This window comes from Aedes albopictus, chromosome 2 (genome assembly GCF_035046485.1).
Source record: "Aedes albopictus strain Foshan chromosome 2, AalbF5, whole genome shotgun sequence".
Lineage (NCBI taxonomy): Eukaryota > Metazoa > Arthropoda > Insecta > Diptera > Culicidae > Aedes > Aedes albopictus.
In genome coordinates this window covers 361,327,390-361,334,335 of record NC_085137.1, presented here as the reverse complement: position 1 = coordinate 361,334,335, position 6,946 = coordinate 361,327,390, and positions in this window count along the sequence as shown.

Sequence of the window (6,946 nt, the reverse complement as noted above, 5' to 3'; positions counted from 1 at the left end):
ATTTTTTTAACATATCAAAAAAAGAGCTCACTGTGTGTGGCATAAGCAAACGTTAAAATACTTTAGAAGTTAGATTATACACAGATAATTATTTCTAATAAAGTAACTAACTAACACGCCCAGGTTCATTATGTGAATCCCGGGAGGATATACAGAAGGAATTCTGAGAGTCATATCTGGTAGAGTTCTGAGGGAATCTCAACTGAAAGCTTGGTAGGAATCCCTGAAATAAGCACAGAAGAAATCCCGGGAGGAATTGCTGTATAAATCCCGAGCGACGATCCCGGTTCATAGAAAGAATTCTATTAGGATTCTCTGAATATGTTTCGACTTCTGTCGAAAGTATACTAAAATGAATCTGTGAAGTAATTCCAGAAGAAATCTGTGAAAGAATGCTGGATAAAATTTCTAAAAGAATCCTTTCAGGATTTTCTAAAGCAATTCTGGCAGAAATCTCTGAAGGCATCCCGTAAAGAATACCTGACGTATTCCGTAGAGAGATCATGACAGGAATGCCGCCCAGAAGCTGAGCAGGCATTCCTACAAGAACCATAGAAGATGTTTCTATGATCTAGGGTTACCTGAAAACAATCTCGGAAGAAACATATATTTTTTCATTTTTTTTTTCGGGAGGGATCCCTTAAGGAATAACTAACAGAATCCTTTCAGGATTTTCCAAAACAACGCCTGCAAAAATACCTGAAGAGAACTCCGGAGCAATGCATACAGCAATCTCGGAAGCAATATCTGAAGGAATCTCGGGAATAAACCTGAGAAGATTCTCGAAAGGAATGCCTGAAGAAATCCTGGAAAGAATTCCTGAAGGTATCTCAAAAAAGAACCTCAGCTCATCTAATCTCATCTCAATTCTTCACCCTATTCTCTTGCCTCTACCTTACTGTCTTCTTTGTCCTCTATTCCAACCCTCTATCCTACGCTCTATCAAACCTTCAACCCTTCCATCTGCCCTACCCTCTAAACTGTCCTCTACTATAACCTATACTATACCGTACCCTCTAGTCTATATTGTGCTTAATCGTACCGTCTACCCTACTCTCTACCCTAACATTTTTCCTACCCTCAAACCTACTCTCTATTCTACCCTTCTCCCTACCATCTATCCTATCCTCTGCCCTAACCTTCTACTCCACTTACTCTACTCTATCATTCACCCAAACCCTCTACCCGACAGTCTGCTTCACCTTTTATCCTACCCGCTACCCTAACATCTACTCTTTAGATACGCATATTGCATGGTATTATAGCTCAAACTACCATTCCGTGGCCGCCATCTTAGATATGAGCCGCCATCTTGAGTTTCAAAATGGCGTCGGATATTTATTTTTGAGTTCTATTCATGAAGCCCGATCGATAAGATACCCATATTACATAGTCTCATAGCTCAAACTACCATTCCGTGGCCGCCATCTTGGATATGGTCCGCCATCTTGAACTTCAAAATGGCGTAAAATATCGATTTTTACTTCTACTCATCAGGTCCGATCGATAGATACCCATATTGCATGGTATCATAGCTCTAACTACCATTCCATGGGCGCCATCTTGGATACGGTCCGCCATCTTGGATTTCAAATTGGTGTAAAATATTGATTTTTTACTTCTACTCACCATGCCCGATCGATCGATACTCATAGGGCCGATTCAAATATGACGTCCATCATTTTCAGGATTTTTAGGCCCCCCTCCCCCCTCTGTCACGCTTTTTCGTACACCTTATACACGGAGTGTCACACTTTCTCAGACCCCCCCTCCCCCCTAAACGATGGACGTCATATTTGAATGACCCCATATTGCATGGTATCATAGCTCAAACTACCATTCCGTGGCCGCCATCTTGGATATGGTCCGCCATCTTGGATTTCAAATTGGCGTAAAACATCGATTTTTGACTTCTACTCATCAAGCCCGATCGATAGATACCCATATTGCATGGTATTATAGATCAAACTGCCATTTCATGGCCGCCATATTGGATATGGTCCGCCATCTTTGATTTCAAAATGGCGTCGGATATTCATTTTTGAGTTCTACTTGTGAAGCCCGATCGATAGATATCCATATTGCATAGTATCCGAAGTAGCATTGTCGTTAAAAAGCATATATTCTGGAGTTTTAACCGCCATCTTGGAACCTTAGCCGCCATCTTGAATTTAAATATCATTGCTTCCACCTCCACATCCTACACTGAACGGCGGCTTGCGGTGAAAATTACTATTCTGAGGGTCAATTTAAATACACAACGCCACTAAATTTGTGCAGACTGAGTTTCGTTTCAATTTAACAGAATTATGTTTTCAATTTTACTATGGACTCGATTTTCAATTAAAAAAAGTTCCTGTTGGCAACCGGATTCGAACCAAGAACCTTGACATCACCAAGCTCGCACGCTACCACTCGGCTATCGAACCAGTTGAAATGAGAGGAAACAAAACGCACACGAGAAGCGTTGGTGGGTCGATGATCATGTTTTCCCATGGTAAATTAAAAAAACATTTTGATGCTTGTCATTACTGCAAGCCGCTTTTCAGTGTAAGGAATGTGTGATTAACAACTCTGCCGAAGAAATGAACTGTAAATTATTAACCATTGTCAAGATTCCAGGGAAATAACTTTTTTTTTCGCATTGGAAATGATGCTCACAGGTCGTGGCAATATGCATTCTTTGCCTCATCGTTTACGCCACCTAGTGCATCAGTCACATACTATATTGTCCACTATGAGCAAGGTATGGGTGTGGAGAACATCTTCTCTAAAGAAAGTATTCTAAAATTTTGCATAATTCTGGAGATATTCACATCCAAAGGACTGTCCTATTTATAGGACGCTGGGCGGATATGGGTTAAGATGGATTTAGAGCAATTTTTAGAAAAGAAGTATGAGACACTTTAAAAGAAATTTAGGAAAAAAAAATTCTGAAGAAGCTTCTGAGAAAATCATTGCAATAATTTCCAAAGGATATCCTTGAAGTATTTCTAAATAAAATGTTGAAGATGTTTCTGAAAAAAAAAATCAACGGGAATCCGTGCAAAAAATGCAGACAAATATACTAGGGGAATTCTTGAAAAAAAATCTCCTAACATATTTTTGAATGTTTTCCTAGAGGATGATTTGGAAAAAACCCTGGAAAAACTTGTGGAGGAATTCTTGAAAGAATTTCTTGCACAATGTCTGAAAGGTATTAGTGGATAAAAATCTTGAGAAGTTTTCAGAGCAAATTTAAATGAAATGGTAGAATTATTAAAAAAAATCACCAAAACAAATTTCTTTAAAAAAAATGTTTTATGGAATCTCTAAAGCAATTTCTGGAAAACTGCAGAATGCTGTGCAGTAATTTTAAGAAGAATTTCTTGGAATATTCCTGGAGAAATGCCTAGAAATATGTATATCCTGAAGTGATTTCTAAAGGAGCTCCTGATAGTTTCTGAAAGAATACACGAAGAAAGGTTTCTTTAAATCCAAAGAGAAGTTTATGATCCCACCCCTGGAGGAACTTCCAAAAGATCTCTTGAAATTTTTTTTGGAGGAATTCCTAAAAAAAACTTTTTAGAGAATCCCTGGAGGAATGCACTAAGAAATCCCGGGAGAAACTACGTGCGGAATCCCGCAAGAAAATCCACATGTACAAGGAATACAAGATCTTTGGAAGGAATCCAGTGAGAAACACTGGTAGAAAGCCCGGAGAGTACATACTTTTGCAAAGACCCCGTGAAAGTGTTCGAAAAATCTGAAATCTGGAAAAATCTTGGAAGAATCTGTTTGCTGTTGGAAGCAAATACGTAAAAGCCTCTTGATATACTTTGAAAAACTGGAGTAAGCCAGAAAATTTCAAGGTAAAACTTCAAGAAACTGGAAATGATTTTAAAGGTGGTAATCCGGAAGGATTTGAAGGAAGAATGAATATCATTGGCATTTTTCCGTGTCCGTGACATTTATCTTAAATTTCGAAAAAGATCGGTTTTTCCGTGAATTTTTTGTAGAGCTGAGCTAGCCGCACAAGTTTTTGATAAACCATATTCTCAGGTTGAGCTTCTCTAAAATAAGCTGGATGTCGTTGAATTTAGATATGTCGAAATGACATTTTCAGCACTGGTAATTAGTACATATTATCTTTTAGAAATTTCTGAAGGAAAACTTTCAAGGATTATGCTAAAATTTCCTCCAGTATTTTTTTTACGAATTTCTCATGGAATTCTTCTAAAATTTTCTCACGAAATTCTTTTTGGAGTTTCTCTACGGGCTTCCTTTGGAATTGTTCTAGGTGTTCATCCAAATCTATCTATATTATAGAAGTAAACAATCCATACCCGACGCCATGTTGGAATCCAAAATGGCGGACTATAATCCAAGATGGTGGACCATAATCCAAGATGGCGGACCATAATCCAAGATGGCGGTCATGGAATTATGGTTTGAGCTATGATACCATGCAATATGGGTATCTGTCGATTAGGCTTGATGAGTAGAAGTCCAGAATCAATATCCGACCCCATTTTGGAATCCAATATAGCGGACTATAATCCAAGATGGCGACCATGGAATGGTGGATTGAGCTATGCAACCTTGCAATATGGGGTTTGATGAGCAGAAGTAAAAAAATCAATACCCGACGCCATTTTGGAATCCGCGATTGCGGACTATAATAAAAAATGGCGAGCCATTATCCAAGATGGTGGAAATTGAATAGTGTATTGAGCTATGATACCATGCAATATGGGTATCTATTGATCGGGCTAGAAGTAAAAAATCTATATCCGACGCCATTTTGGAATCCAGTATGACGGAATATAATCCAAGATGATGGACCACATTCCAAGATGGAATTGTGCATGAGCTGTGATACCATGCAATATGGGTATCTATTGATCGGGCTTGACGAGTAGAAATCAAAATAGATATCTGACGCCATTGTGAAATCCAAGATGGCGGACTACGTATCTAAGATGGCGGACCCTAATCCAAGATGGCGACCAGGAGCTATAATATCATGCAATATGGGTATCTATCGATCGGGCTTGATGAGTAGAAGTCGAAAATCGATATTTAACGACATTTTGAAATCCAAGATGGTGGACCAAATGGTGGTCCATGATACCATGCAGTATGGGTTTCAATCGAAAAATCTAAAATCGATATCGAACGCCATTTAGAAAATCAAGAGAGCGGACCATAAAACATTCGGTTGTTGCAAACAGATGTTCCGAAAGTCGGATGCGCCGTGTTTTCGTCGATTCACTTCCAGGCGGACAGCATATCCAAGCATTTGCCCGGTAGAATGCGAACAGAGGTGTTTTCCCTTTTTTAAGTCAGCAAACGTTTACACGTTGTGACGCAAATATATTTCTACAGATTGAGATATGAAACCACGGCTCCGCAATTTGATAGGCCACAGAGCACCCAACGAAAACTTATCTGAAACGTGCATGTTTTATTTTCATAAAATTTCTTTATGGAACCTGAGATTTTTATGAACCTTTAAAACTTTCTCAAAGTACCGTTGAAAAATGGTTGTTGACAGAGCAAAACATGAAGAATCATAATTTATATTGAAAGCTATGAAACTAATAAATCTTGCAAATGCCATAGTGTTTTCCTTTTGAACACAGCTACTGTTTTTAATTGAATGGCTTTTTTGATTTTCATTCCATAAATGTGTATATTGTGCGACCAACACAATGGCACACTATGCCGTAGAAACGTATCTGTAGATTTAAATTTTAGTATACTAAGTATGCTTCGGAATTCTAGCTTTTTGACAGTTTTTCATATGGCTTTTGTATCACCTGAAATCGTTTCATCTTCGGCATGGTCTTGCGGAATACCGGCACCCATTCGGCTATAAAGAACTTCGCATTTGCATAAACCCGAGCAATGGCGGGTCATTCAGCTAGTATTCCTTAAAAAATGCCATTCCGGCAAACATTCCTTTACAGTTTCTTGTAGGGTTAAGATTACATCTAGAAATTCTAGCAGATTCTCTTAGAGATTCTTGTAGAAATTCCTCTATGCTATATATTCCTATGCAGAGTGCTCTTCAGTTCATCCTAGTACTTATTCCTTCGGAGATTCCATAAAACATATTTCCCTCAAGAAATTTACTCAGTAATTCCATGAAGAATTCCTCCAGGATTATGGTTTTAAAAAGAATCAGCAAGCTTTTCAATCATATCTTGAGAGATTGTACAAGAAATTCTTCGAAGCATTGCTCCTGAGGTATCTCCAGGAACTCTTTCAGTTACTTTTCTTCAATAATTTTTCAGGATTTTTTTTAAGAACTCTTCCAGTAATATGTTGTGCAATTTCAGGTAGATCTGCTGAAAAATCTCTAGAAAGATCTTTGTAGGAATTCCAGGAAATATTTCTGACGTAACCGCAGGAGCATCTCCAAAAAGAACTTTTGTTGGATATTGTGCTGGAATCCTTGAAGGAATTTCTCAAGTAATTTATGGAGGAACTTTTGGAGTTATTTGCGCAGGATGGTTTCAAAGGTAGCGAAATTTTGTGAAGAAAAAAAAAATCCATGGAACAACTTTTGAAGGAATTCCTTGCTTATATTTCTTAAGAAAACCTTAAAATACTGAAAGAGTTCCTGAAGATAAATCTGAAGAAATTCTGGAGAAATTTCAGAAGGAATTTATGTAGGAATTTCAATAAAAATTTTCAAAGAAATCTTCAGCCTTATTCCTGTGAAAAACTCTAATTGTATTTTTGAAGGAATCACAGGGAATTTTTGCAGAAATTCTTGGAGGAACTCCAAGAAAACTTTTTGGGTGGAACTTCAAGAAAAAAAAAAATGTTGTGAGGCTTTAGAAGAGTTCCTGAAGATATCCTTCAAGTACTTGGAGTACTTGGAGGATTTTCTTATAAAATACTTAAGGAATTTGGAAAATCTCTAGAGAAATTTCCAATGGAACTGCTGTAAAATTTC